Here is a 14,767-nt window from a genome sequence, read left to right on the forward strand (position 1 = left end):
ATATCCCCACCTTTTAAGTACAGCATTTAACCTTAGCTGGCATTTAATCTCATGGCATTCACCTTTAAAACTAGAGAGCACTTTGTTCTATTTTTTCTTATTTATCCTACAAGCAAACATATTTTTGGTGAACGTTGTATGCATGAGAGACTATTTTTACAAAGTTTTTAGCAGGGGAAATAAAATTATTTTGGTCTCCTCTGTCTGAGCGATCATTTGTTACTTAGTAAAGCTTACTAAAAAGAAGGTGACAAAGATAAAAATGACACACTAAAGCTTTGAACAGTACTGTCATCACTGTCTCTGAAGAGTCATCCAACTGAAAGATTCTGAAAATAGAGGAGAATTTTCCTGTCCAAAACTAAGGAGGTGCAAACCCTGGGTGGATTTGAACTCTCATGACAGTTGTGCAAATCTCAGTCATTTTGGTTTGTAAGGGTTGATGTCCCACCTACAAGTTAATTGATTTTGTTTCCAGTTGAAATCAGGCTAAACCCTCATATTTCATAGTTTCCACCTAATACGGATGGACCTTTCAGCAAACATGACGAAAAACAGAGCACAAAATTTGAAGACTGGCAAATTTTCCCTAGATTCTTTCAACGTCATTGTGTGTGACACAGTCCACCTACATGATTCTTATCAACCATAGTATGCATGCAGTTTACAAACATAAACAGACCTATCCTCACATCCCTGAAAGGCACAGAAAGATTATTTCCATTTTATAGATGGGGAGTAGAGGCACAGGGGCAGTAAGTAGCTTATTCAAGGTCACAGAGCTGGAAACTAAACCCAAATTAAATGATGCCATTATTTCACCCTAAATCTTGAGACCAGTACCTCTACAACAAGATCATCTTTCTTCTGCTTATCACGTCTTTAGATCTAACCACATGGATTAAGGCTCAGGGACAGTCTCTCAGAATGCAGGACTCACTGTCTTACCAGTGGATAGAATATTTTAAACCAACCCTGAGGTGTTTGTATGCTGTTTCACAAACTAGCACATCACTCATTTAAGGCTTTATAGGTTTGCCTGAACTTTCTGCCCAACCAGTGGTTTTTGGGATAGAGCCTAAACCTTGCAAGACAGGAAGATATACAATGAGATAGACAACCTATGGTGGCCCAAAGAAAACTGACTTATACATGATATGGACAATGGTGTGACGAGACTGCTAAGAAAAAATAAAATAGTTCTCCTTAACTATCCCCACAAGGTCTCCATATATACCTACAAGGCCATGTGTCATTGCTAGTGCATTCGCTATACAGAGTCATCAAACTACCCAGATTTTTTTCTAGATTAAAAGTTCTAAATTGATACAATGAGCCTTTGATTTACAGACAGTGCTGCTATAGCTGGTCCAGTCTACCAGAAATTTTAGGTGTATTTCTACACATTTAATAACATTATTTGCAGTGTAATAGATTTTAATTTTTTTCCATTGGAAACCAAACCCTCACATTTATTTTCATTTTGATCTGAATCAAATCAAAATTAATTTTTGATTGCAAACAATCATTTTGACATAAAATGTAAAGTCTGTGATAAAATATGAACGAAATGAAAATGGTTTGTGTCAAACAATGTCAAGGAAACTAATTGCCATTGTTCAGGCAGCTCCAGCGTTCAGTAGTGGCACTCTGCCTGCCTGTACATGAGTAAAGAGAGAGTTAATTGGAAGTTTGGAAGTTTCCACTCAGAAACCAAGTTTTAATCCCCAACAACTGACATTTTCTGCCCCTTTATGAGGAGTTAACTTTATTGTTCCAAGCAAACTACGTGGAACGCTTTCTGGATTTGACAGGCAAACCATCCATCATTGTACTCTCAGACTCACACAGCCAGCAAATATGCAATAGCAGCAAACATCAGCCGTGCTCTATAAAGCTTCCCAAATCCTGAGTACAGACATCTACTTATGTCACATGACCAGGACTTGGAGCCTGACTGAATTACTTTCCCTCATGCAGTTTCCCCTTTCACCACTACAATACAAAAGTGTCTGGAGAGAAGAAATGTAGAGTGTTGTCACAAGCCATATTAACACATGAACATACATGTACACATGTGCATGGAAGAACTGCAGTGGCTTCCATAGTGAAAATGGCCCAAAATGCAGTACTTGAAGCACTGCTTTGCTCAGCAAGGATTTCTTCTGTTTCGCTTAGAGGCTAAGGAATGCCTACAGTAACCATATCCAGATGTGCCTACTTGGCAACCCGCTGATGAAACATTGCTGAGGAGACACAGGATCTACACTATCAAATTGGATGTAAGTATCTAGTATTTATGTTTGATTGGTGGGGCGGGGGAGGGGAAGAGTGTTATACTAAAGGCAGTGTGACTTAGAGACTTTTGTAGAGTCATACTTTTATTCAATGTTACAGATTTTTGTTCCGACAGCATTTTTAAGAGAAACCATGCAACTGTGATTTGTGAACATGCAACAGCAGCAGTTAAAATCAAGTTGAATTTGCTGTTTCTGGCCTACGTTGCACAGCTTGCTCTTTACTTTGCAATAGGATCTTCTTTGTATGGTTTAGTTTGCACATTTACAAGAAATTAGGAGTTTCTTTCTGAAAAACCTTGGAGCTCCACCTTTCCAAAAGTAAATGTGTGAAAATTTAGGCATGATACTTACAAAAACACCCTCCTGTGGGTGCACTCACAATGTTTATGAAATTCTATTACCAACATTTATCTATTCTAAAATTTTGGATTTCAGTATTTTCTTACACTTGTAAGCTTTGTGTTATAGAAACATATGTACGTTGTTCCAAGTTAGCAGAAAGTTAGCATTGCTTATTTTTAACAGCTGTGGGTTGGATGATGGTATTCTTATGCACATTGTATCTTACTCCATGACTATCCCATTTAAATTGATACAGAGCTACTAACAGAGTAAGGTGCTAATAAATTATCAAACTCTAATGACAGAAGATTTGTATGGAGGTGTGTGAAGTTTAAACCTGTTTCAGCTGCTATTCTTCAGTGCCATGTCATCAAGATAGGCCAGTTTTAAGTAATTCAGAGAGAAAGAGAGAGATTAATACAGAATTGAAGATAGAACAAGAAAGACAATAAATAACACAGATAGCTGGAGTAAACAGTACTTTATGACAGTCATCTGTTACTTTACGGAGCAGGAAAACAAAATCCAAAGATTTATGCTCACTATACTATTGGGCTGCATTTTGATTCTGGAGTTCAGGGGACATGCAAGTCAAAGTTTTCAGAAACAGAAGGCTAGCGACAGGCTCTATGCTGAGTGGCCTGATTTACAAAAGCATTGAGCATTTGTTCACTTCAGCAAGAAGCGAATACAGAGGGGACTGTTGCTCAGCACCTCTGAAAATCACACCAGCTATATAGGAGCTTAAGTATGGATTTAAGAAACCTAACTTGAATGCTGCCGTTTTTTAAACATTCTGATTGTATGCTGCAAACCGTCAGAAGCTCCCTTAAGATACATGTTAGAATCATAATCGAATGATAAAAGAACACTTGCTGTGAGTAGCTGGATTGGGAATCTTATTCAGATAATGTGCACAAAGGTATAGACTGGGATGGGCTCTGTTATGGATGCGGAAGATAACTCAGGATTCACAGAACCTTCTCTTTTCCACCCCTGCCACACACATTTGTAGTTTGTGTCAACGGAGGCTCATGAAAGATCAAAGTAGTTGCTCCCTTAGTGAGATCTCAGGGTCACACGATGCTTCGCAAGTGGTTATTCAGGAAGGGAAGCAGAGTTTCAGTCCCAAATCCTGGGGAACCTTTACACCAGACCATGACTGTTATCACTTCAGCAAAGCACTCATCCAACAGCTTCAGGCAAACAGGGCTTCAGGATTGGGTCTAGTAACTGCAAAGCGTTTTACCCCATTGGCTTCTTTCAATATCTTACACTAATAACATTGTGCTAGAGACAGCAGCAGCTTTCCTCTGCATTTCAGTATTTGCATCTGATACCTAATCAAGTGGAAACTAAAACCAAATATCTAGACAGCCTTGCATCTAAGATTTTTTAGAGCTTTTCTCAAAGTCTAATTTTGGGCATCCGTCGCCGTGAAACGAAAAGGCTGACAGAACTGAAATATGACATGAGGGGCTATGTGACCAAGTGTGACCCGCCTGAAAAAGTGATTAAAGCAGCTTGGAAAGGAGTGAGATCATATTCCTAAAAATCTTTGCAAATAGAAACTTAAAAAGAAATGTATCCTGTCTTGTCCTGTTATAATATGGATTTAATTGATTAACTTGTCCTAGCCTGTGAAGGGGTTTTGTAACCTCTTTGGAGCAGGAACCATATTTCTGTTATTTGTACAGGGTGCCTTGGCCTCTATAGGCTACCAGAGGACAAATATAAATATAAATAGAGAAATATAAATATAAATAGAGATGATCAGACATTTTAAGGTCCAGATCCACACAGAAGCATCATTCTGGACAAACCACATTCCTTTGTTGGCTGAAGGCTTAAAAGCTGCTGATTTGTTGCCAACTGGTTTTTAGCACCATAGTATATGTGCAACAGTAGCACACAATACTAGAATTAGAGAAATAATCATTGTTTATGACTAATTGCCTATATAACATGATGTAAGGAAATGCTGGAAGATGAAAAAGCTGAGCAAGGCCTTTCCTAACTTCCATACAGGTTGTAATAAAGAGGATGGTGAGGATGGTGATCAATTGTTCACTGTGTATAAAGGGGATAGGACAAGAAATAATGGGCATGTATTTACACGTGCCTAAACTTAATGCACCTTTATTTAAAGCACATTAAGAAAATTTAGGTGTGTGTCTACACATGGATGCGCTAATGCACATTAAGGTACATTAAAATTAGGTTCAAAGTGTATTTATACACATACTTTTTTTCCAGTGACGCGCCGGAGATCGAGTCTGCTCTGCATGCAAGCTGAGGCAAGCTGCACTGCACTACATGCAGTTGTATAAGCAGTGAACTGCACATCAGCATGCAGAAATGGCAATGGTGCACTTTTGAACTAAAGCACCTTCAAGGTGCTTTAGTTTAAAAGTATGCTGCCACCATTTTCTCAGTGCTGACATGCATTCTGCCACTTATACAACTGCATGCATCACAGCACCAGGCGCTTTTCAAAGCACCCAGTGCTGTGATGCATGCATTTGTAAAAATACCCAAATAACTAAGTCGCATCAGCGCATGTACAGAGTTGCTAATGCGACTTAATGTGGTGTGTGTCCATTGATGCACACAATGTTAATACGCATTAGCGCATCTACACATGTGACTTAGCTATTCACATAGGCTCACATAGCCTTAAATCACCATTTTAAAGGTGCAGTAAGGGCACACATATGTAGACATGCACCCTTAATGCACCTTAAAAATTGCGATTTTAGGCTAAGTCTGCTTAAAAGAGGCACGAGTAGATGCACCCAATGGGCTTAAATTAAAGCCAGGGAGATTTAGGTTAGATATTAAGAAGGATTTCTAACTGTAAGCACTTTTCACCTAGAGATACTATGGAAGCCTCTGTTACTGGTGCAGGTTAGGCAAACATTTGTCTGGGATCATTTAGACAGAGGAATGATCCTTCCTTGAGCAGAGGATTGGCCTATCTGATAACCTGAGGTCTTTTCCAAACTTATATCTCTTCGATTCTAATATTTATAGTTTCATAGTTGGTAGGGTCAGAAGGGACCTGAGCAGATCAAGTCCAACCCCCTGCCATGACAGGAAAGAGTACTGGGGTCAAACAACTCCAGCAAGCCTTTTCTTAAAGACCCCCAAGGTAGGAGCCAGCACCAGGTTCAGGTCCCGTAGCCTCTCCTCGTAGGGCCTGCCCTGCTACCCGCTGATCATGTGAGTGGCCCTCCTCTGGACCCTCTCCATGTTGTCCACGTCCCTCTTGAAGTGCGGCGCCCAGAACTGGACGCAGTACTCCAGCTGCGGCCTGACCAGTGTCGCATAGAGGGGGAGGATCACCTCCTTGGACCTGCTTGAGATGCACCTGTGGATGCATGACAAAGTGCGGTTGGCCTTCCTGACCTCATCTCCACACTGCCGGCCCATGTTCATCTTGGCATCAATGATGATTCCAAGATCCTTTTCTGCCTCTGCGCTGATGAGAAGGGAGTTCCCTAGCCTGTAGATATGGTGCTGGTTCTTCCTCCCCAGGTGCATCATCTTGCACTTGTCAGTGTTGAATCCCATCCTATTCTCATCCACCCACCCTTGTAACCTGTCTAGGTCTGATTGCAGCCTATTCCTCCCTTCTAGCGTGCCCACATCCCCCCACATCTTAGTGTCATCAGCAAATTTGAACAGGGTGCTTTTTACCCCCTCGTCCAAGTCACCGATGAAGATGTTGAACAGTGTGGGCCTGAGGACCGAGCCCTGCGGAATCCCACTGCCCACATCCCTCCAGGCCGAAAATGACCCATCCACTACCACTCTCCAGTTGGCGACCCATTTGACCGTGTAGGTGTCAACACCACAATCCCCCAGTTTCTTAATGAGAGCAGGGTGAGAGACAGTGTCGAAGGCCTTCCGAAAGTCCAGAAAGACTATGTCCACTGCTACCCTTGCATCTAAGGATTTTGTGACCTGGTCACAGAAGGCCACCAGGTTGGTCTGACAGGACCTGCCTCTAATGAACCTGTGTTGGTTGCCCCTAAGCATAATCTCCCCTGCTGGCCCCTCGCTGATATGTGCCAGGATAATTCTCTCAAAAAGCTTACCCAGGATCGAGGTAAGGCTAACTGGCCTATAGTTTCCCGGGTCTTCCTTCCTACCTTTTTTGAAGATGGGAACATGTTGGCCCTCTTCCAGTCCTTTGGCACCACACCAGAGCACCACGAGTGCTTGTAAAGCCATGTCAGGGGTCCCACAATGACCTCAGCTAATTCCCTCAGCACTCTGGGGTGGAGATCATCTGGACCACCTGATTTAAATACATCCAGTTCCTCCAGAAGTTCCCTGACTAGGTCCTCACTGACCCTTATAATTCAGTTGCATCTATAAGCCTCAGCCATGGCCAGTTTCTCTTGGTGCTAGGTGCTGTACAAAACATAACAAAGACAATCCCTGCCTTGGAAAACTCACAGTCTTTCAGCATGGAGTTCATCAAAGCCCACTCAGAATCATCAGGAGTGCTTGAATTAAGTTCAGTGGGCTTTGGATCAGCTCCCAGACTCATTGGAAAGCTCTGTAAAATGTTCAGCTAATCAAATCCTACAGCAAAATTTCAGTTTGTTTATAGATTTGGAAACTTCTAAGCGTCTTAACAAAGCACTTTTTTTGGTAAATCAGTTTACTGATTGCATTTGTTACTTCATTTTCCAAGGCTTTATGTTTTATTTCATAGCTTCCCAAGGGCCTCTCTCGGTTTCAAAGCATTTTGTCCCTAGTTAGGTCAAGATCAAACCACTCAGCTTTGCTTTGTAATCTTAGATCTTCAAATTAAACCTCCTCATGAGATACCCCTTTTCCATGCACTTAGAGAAGCCCACATGGCACCATATCCATTTATACTATAAACTTTGATGAGGTTTGTGACTTTGCCTGAAAAAAGAGTCAAGGCTAAAACTTGACATGTAAGACTCAAGACCACAAATGTAGCAGATTTCTTTTTCTTTTTAAAATTACAATGCTATTTTTCTAAACGCTTCAGAAACTTTATAGTTTCCATGATTTCCATTGGGTAGATGCTGGTTTGCTTGCAGATGAGACCATTTTGGCATTCACAATCATGAACAGTTAGAACTTATTCTGACTCTGATTTTTTTAAAGTAAAGTTTTCAGGTACAGGCATCAGAATTAAAGTTGTATTGAAAACCAACGGGATGCCTCAGAGGCTCTCTGAAGAAGTCAAATATGGATATTGTCTGAAATTCTGTATACATGGAAATTTGCACTAAAATTGTAACTGTAAGTGTATGATATTAAACCAGTGCAAAAGCTGTTTATGGACAATCTTAATTCAGCATAAGACATACATATTTCAGCTTTGAATCCTATTGATTTCTATTTATCTGAAGCAACAGAAAGCCAAGCAAGTTGCTCTTTAATCCAAGGGAGTGGCCACACAGGTATACAGTGGCTTAACAACACATTTAAGTTACACCAGTTAAACTAGTGCAGCTTTATAGTGGAGACAAGGCCTAAATCTAATCAGAGAGAGGAATAAAGATAAAAAATGGGTGTACTATGCAGCTCCAATAAGGACACTAACATACAGCAGCTCACATAGACATACCTAAGATAGAAATTAAACAGTTGAGGTTTTTGCTCAGCTTCTCAGATAGGTTTTGTAACCCATGTTGAAATCCATGCTGCCCTAGCTTCATTCCTAGTAGTATCTGACTTAACTAGTTTAAAGCCAAGTTTGTTATAGCTGCCAGAGCTGCAACCACTCCTTTGGCTGCAATGTATACACAACCTTATGTGGGAGAGGGTTTGAGCAACATATTGCTTTCAGACGGATTGTTTTCGCTCTTATTCTGCTGTTCTTATTGTAGCCAGTATACACTTCCCCCCTCAGCACCCCCTGCCACTCCTTCCCCCTTACCTACCCTTCCCTTTCTTGCCAGGCTGCTCTTTCAACAAAGCTTTAATCCTTTCTCCAGAGTAGGATTACAATGGGAGAGAAAAATGATAGCTACATTTATCCACAGGGAATATGAAGAGTCTGTCTACTAGGTCCAAAGGGAATGCAACCTGCGTATTTTCTGATAGGATTATGGAACCCTGAGTTTCTCTCTAAGGCAGTAGTTCTCAATTATTTTAGATTCGAGACAACCCTTGACAGACTCAAAGCACCCCTCAGGAAATTCCATCTCTTCATTTTCATTCTTTTCTTGACTAAAGAAAAATTCAGAGCGATTCTTCTGTTGCAAATAACTCAGAAAATCCACAACAGGTCATAATGGTTTTAACATTATAGATTCCTATTTGAAAACTCTGGGTTTATCTTGTGAATCGTGTTTGCACACCTAACAGTGCTAATATTGTGTGGCATCCTGCAGCACCATTGAATGAATCTGAAGGCACTGCAGAGTGCCACGGCATCCTGGTTGAGAATCACTGCCCTAGTCTAAAGCGTAGGGAAGTGGGGGTTGTTTGGATATGTAGAGAAATATCTATAGAGACTTCTGAAATGTGCTATAAAGAACAGCCCCCCTGTGGGGTACTGCTGGTAAATACAGGTTTCCTATCTTCCCTCAGTTGAATCAGTTGTTGATGGGGAAATGAAAGGACCTGATTAAATTCATGCAAGGGTACTCAAGCAACTAGCTGAGGCAGTTGAAGAGTCATAGATTCATAGATTGTAAGGCCGGAAGGGATCTCAGAAGATCATTGGATCCAGCCCCCTGCACCAAGCAGAAAAGATAACTGGGGGTCAGGTGACCCCAACAAGGTGACTGTCTAGTCTCCTGTTGAAGATTTCCAGGGTAGGTGATTGCACCACCTCTGGGGGGAGGAGCTTATTCCACAGTCAAGACACCCTGACTCTGAAGAAGTTTTTTTCAATGTTGAGCCTGAATCGATCTTCCAGTCATTACTCCTGGTTTTCTCCTTGGGTGCCCTGGTGAACAGTTGCTCACCAAGCCTTTGATGTATTCCCCTAGTGTACCAGTAAGCTACTACCTGGTCCCCTCTCAGCCTTCTTTTCCTCAGGCTGAAGAGTCCCAGATCGCTCAGTCTTTCCTCATATGGCTTGCCTTTTAAAACTCTGATCATAGGGGTGGCTCTTCTGTGGACTATCTCAAACTTATCCATGTCCTTGTTAAAGTGTAGTGCCCAGAACTAGATGCAGTACTCCAGCTGCAGTCTCACCAGTGCTGAGTAGTGCAGAAGAATCACCTCCTTGGTTTTGCTGGAGAGGCATACCAGAGTATTATTTGTCCTACTGGCTACAGCATCACACTGCTAGCTCATATTCATACTGTGGTCTATTAATACCCCCAGGTCCCTTTCATTCATGGTGCTAGTCAGTTCGGTGCCACCAAAAGCCTGTAGGTGTGTTGGGGCTGTCATTGGGCTATTATCTTTGAATGCTCATGGAAGTAAATGAAGGTCCCAGAAAACAGAAAGGGGCATATATAGTACTCATCTTTAAAAAAAAGTTTAAAAGAGGACACAAAGAATTACAGATCAGTCAGTCTAACTTTGATACTTGGAAAGATACTGTAGTAACAGAACAGGTTAGACAAACACTTGGATGATATGATTTAGACAGGGATGATACCACTTTAAATAGGCGTTGGACTATATGACCTCCTGAGGTCCCTTCCAGCCTTATATTTCTGTATTTGTAGAGTAGATGACTTCTCAAGGTCCTTTCCAGACAAATTTTCTGATTCTGTATCATCAAAAAATCGATTGGTAAGCAACTAGAAAATATAAAGATGATTATTAATATCCATCATGGATTTGCCAAGCTATGCCTAACCAATCAGATTCTCTTCTATGACTGTTAACAGGCTTTGCAAAGTGAGGTGGAAAGAAGTAGCTATGACATACCTCAACTTTAGGTTAGGCTTTTGATAATGTGTTCCATGACATTCTAGTAAGTAAGCTAAAGGAGAAACAGTCTAGATGAAACTACTATAACCTGAGCTCAGAACCGATACCCAAGGAGCCATCATCTTCGGTTCAGTGTCAGACTGAAAGGAGATAACAAGTGGGATTCCCATGGGGTTGGACCTAGGTCTAGTAACGTTCAGTGTCTTCATCCATACTTGAAGGGTGAAACTAAGCATATACTTAGAAAATCTATGGATGACGTGAACCTGGGTGCTTTGGAGGACAGACTTAGGATTCAAGTGGCCTTGAAAAAATTGGGAAAATGGTGTGAAATTAAGGGGATGATGTTCAGTAAGGACAAGTGCAACATACTACACTTGGGAAAGAACAATCAAATGCACAAATACAAAATGGGGAATGACTGGCAAAGCTATAGGACTGCTGAAACATGCCTGAGAATGACTGTGATTATAAGCTGCATATGAGTAAATAATGTAATATTATTGCAAAACGTTATAGCATTCTGGGACCTACTAATAGGAGTGTCATATGGTATTCACAGGAAGCTTCATAGTTTCATAGTTGTTTCATAGTTGGTAGGGTCAGAAGGGATCTGAGCAGATCATCAAGTCCAACCCCCTGCCATGGCAGGAAAGAGTACTGGGGTCAAACGACCCTGGCAAGGTGTTCATCTAGCCTCCTCTTAAAGACCCCCAGGGTAGGAGCCAGCACCACGTTCTTGGACACCTGACTCCTCTCCCCTTCAGGAGATAATTATCATTCTCCCCATTTTCTAGGTAAGGAAGTGAAGCACAATGAGAAGTGACTTGCCCAAGGTCACTCTGATAGTCAGTGGCAGAGCAAGTTTGGAACACAAGGGCCACGTCCAAAGTTAACTTGCACTCCGGATAAATGAACGATTAAACAGAAATTCTAGAACAGAACCATGCAGTGCAGACTGGGAAGGACATGAGACAATTGCTGGTGTTATTTTAATGTTAGGCATGGTGATATAGTTGCATGTTGTGAGTGTTGCCTAAACATCCTTGTGCACCTAGAATTCAGGGAAGCCTCAGACACTGTGTTAGCACTGTGTGCAAGCAGAACATCAAATTGAGAATGAGTCTGACTAAGTTGTACATCTGGAGCACAGTCATGGCAGAGTAAAACGCAGCTGCACATCTGGATTTGGAGAGAAATGTTTATTAACTTGCTTGATTTAATTCTTCATATTGGCATTTCCTGTTCTTTAAGAATAAGAGTTGCTTTCTTCTACTCCTTTGTCCTGGAGGGCTGGATTCATGTTTGCTGTTGCTGAAGTGGAATGAGACTAACCAGCAGATGTGCTCTTGGCAGTTCTTATTGTGATACCACGAGAAACAACAAGGTTAGATTCTCCAGTCTAAAGGTGCTGAAAAACACTGTATTTTCTGTCTACAGACGCACCAAGAGTCTAGGATCCACCAAACAAACAAAGCTGGCTCTTTGAGATGGACTTTCTGAGAACAGAGCTAGCTCTGTGAGATGATCGTCACACTGAGCAGCTGGCTTTTTGGTCTGCTGGGGCCCCAGGGTTAGTTTGCTTCAGCATAAACACATACAGTATGCATCAGGGCTACATTTTCTATTTCCACATCTGAGAGCCTGGCATGAAAAGTGAAGACAGTGAGAGCAGCCAGTGTTGAACCAGAACAGCTGTATCAGTCAGGTAACTCATACAAGCTACCAGTATTTCATCTCCCAAGGGAACCTGCTGTGCACCTGACTGACAGCCCTGTGTGGTCTTATTTCCTGCAAGGTGTCCGCAAGGCACCACATAGGCTGGCTCAACTCTGAACACTGTCCTAGGACCTTCCTGCCCACTCTGTACAGCTGTAGTTAGGCTGGTGTGATATTCTTAGGGGGAGCATGGGATGCTACTCCTACCTCTGCAGCAGAGGTATGTCTGTGCTTTTACCACACACTGGGAGGGTCCAGTAACTCCCTCTGACCAGCAGTGTCTTCTTCTGTAGGCAGGGAGCAATTGGAGGGGCAGCAGGGCTTAGGTGTATGCCTAGAGAGAGGATGAGTCCTGCACCTCCACTACAATCTAAGGCTTTGGTGGCTCAGAAGATGGGGGTAACAAAATGAAGCCTCCCCTATAATGTCTCCTGTCTCCACTATTCACTTCCCTGTCCAAATCTCAGCTGTCCTGAGACAAATAGTTTGATCATTTTTCCTATCTTCTCTTTTATTGTACTGAACTTCCTCAGTGACTCCCTCCCTGTATCCCAAACTTTGGCCCTCTATTTTCTGTTCATGGGAATTTAACACTCAGGGTAAAACCTAGAGCAGATGAGACTGCATTCCCATTCTGTACCCATAGCTCTGTCACTTGGGGTTTCTGTACACTGAAGCTGGAGGCAGACATTAGCTTAGCAAGCTTAGCTACCAATAACAGTCTGTAGCTGCAGTAGCACCAGATTCACTCTATGGGCCTGTCTGCACATGCAAGCACATGCACTTGCAGCAGCTCAAAGAAGTGGTGCAAATTTGAGCCAGGGCTTTTTGCCTCAGAGCACATGCTTGGAGATGCACTTTGTTGTGGAGCAAACTGTGCCACTTGGGGCAAAATAACCCTGACTGGCTCCTCCTTGATCTTCAGCCAGGGGAAGCTAGAGCCCAGGGCCAGTACCTGTGCTGTCCCAAGCAGTATAAAAAGCTGCCCTGTCAAGTAGCTCATGGCTACTCGCTCTCAAGAGCTTCTGGGGCCCAGCCAACTGGTACCTGGGGACACTACCTTTTGTGCTAGCTGGACTGCTGAAGCAGCCCTGAGATAGAGTGCACCCTCTATCCACTGCAGCAGTCTGGCAGTGGGGGCTGCTGCCAGGCTGTGACCTGCTGTACACCTGCCAGACCTGGAGGGTAGGCCTGTGCAAGTAGGCAGTTATTCAATCCGGCTTTGGATCCAGCTGCTTCGCATGCCAGGGATCTGATCCAGAGCTCTGGACTGGGTTTCCGCTTTGATCCGGCCAAAGCAGCTCAGAGCTTCATTACCACCTCACAGATCTGGCAATAGGGTATAATGGGGATTCAATGAAATATCTATAACTTTGTTGTTCTTTGTCTACTTTGGATGAAACTTGCAGGGGTGGTAGCCTCTGCTGAGAGCATGAAGCTTGACAAGTTTCAAGAAGATCAGTGCAGGAGTTTGGGGGGAACTGTACCCCAATTGTTCAAAGCAAAACTCATGTCACGTGTATGTGTTACACCATAGTGGGGTGAAAACTGCAGGGGTGGTAGCCCCTGGTGAAGCCACAAAGCCTGCCAAGCTTCAAGGAGATAGGCACAGGGGTTTGGGAGGAACGGAGCTGCACCCCAAATTCGTGAAAGAAAAACTCATGTCACATGTATGTGTTACACCAGAGTGGGGTGAAAACTGCAGGAGTGGTGGCCCCTGGTGAGGCCACAAAGCCTGCCAAGTTTCAAGAACACACACAGTATCGCCCATATCACAAATTTTGCTTGTTCGCAGCTGGAGATGCAGTTTCCCCCAAACCCCTGCACTTATCTCCTTGAAACCTGGCAGACTTTGTGGCCTTAGCAGGGGTACTACCCCTGTAGTTTTCAGCTTGCTGCACTGTAACACACACAGGGTCATCTGTGTCACAAGTTTTGCCTGTCAGCAGCTTGAGGTGCAGTTCCCCTGAAACCCCTGCACCTATCTCCTTGAAACTTGGCAGGATTTGTGGCCTCACCAGGGGCTAGCACCCCTGCAGTTTTCACCACCCTGTGGTGTAACACATAGACATAACATGAGTTTTCTTTCACGAATGTGGGGTGCACTTCCCCCTGAACCCCTGCACCTATCACCTTGAAACTTGTCAGGCTTCGTGGCCTCACCAGGGGCTACAACCTCTGCAGTTTTAACCCCCCTGTGGTATAACACATACATGTGACATGAATTTTCTTTCAAGAATTTGGGGTGCAGTTCCCTCCAAACCCCTGCACCAATCTTTTTTAACTTATTCATAGTTTCATAGTTTCATAGATTTAGGGTCGGAAGGGACCTAGTAGATCTTCTAGCCTGACCCCCCGCCAGGGCGGGAGAACAACAAAACCCCAACAAGAAACGGGACTCAAATGAGTCCAGCCAGGTAGGCATCCAGCCTCTTCTTAAAGACCCCCAGGGTAGGGGCCAGCACCACTTCCCTTGGAAGTTGGTTCCAGCTCCTAGCCGCCCTAACTGTGAAGTAGTT

At 43.1% G+C, this 14,767-nt stretch overlaps 1 protein-coding gene across 1 annotated transcript in view; it reads left to right on the plus strand.

The window, feature by feature from the left end:
- The first annotated feature begins 1,785 nt into the window (after positions 1–1,785).
- B3GNT9 (UDP-GlcNAc:betaGal beta-1,3-N-acetylglucosaminyltransferase 9) overlaps positions 1,786–14,767 on the plus strand; it is a 26,342-nt gene continuing 13,360 nt past the window's right edge. Inside the window, exon 1 of the mRNA XM_019505775.1 lies at positions 1,786–2,282. The gene's annotated coding sequence lies outside the window, so the exon portion shown is untranslated. The remainder of the gene's footprint in view (positions 2,283–14,767) is intronic.

Source organism: Gavialis gangeticus, unplaced genomic scaffold (assembly GCF_001723915.1).
Source record: "Gavialis gangeticus isolate Ggan-Ray unplaced genomic scaffold, GavGan_comp1, whole genome shotgun sequence".
NCBI classification, from domain to species: domain Eukaryota; kingdom Metazoa; phylum Chordata; order Crocodylia; family Gavialidae; genus Gavialis; species Gavialis gangeticus.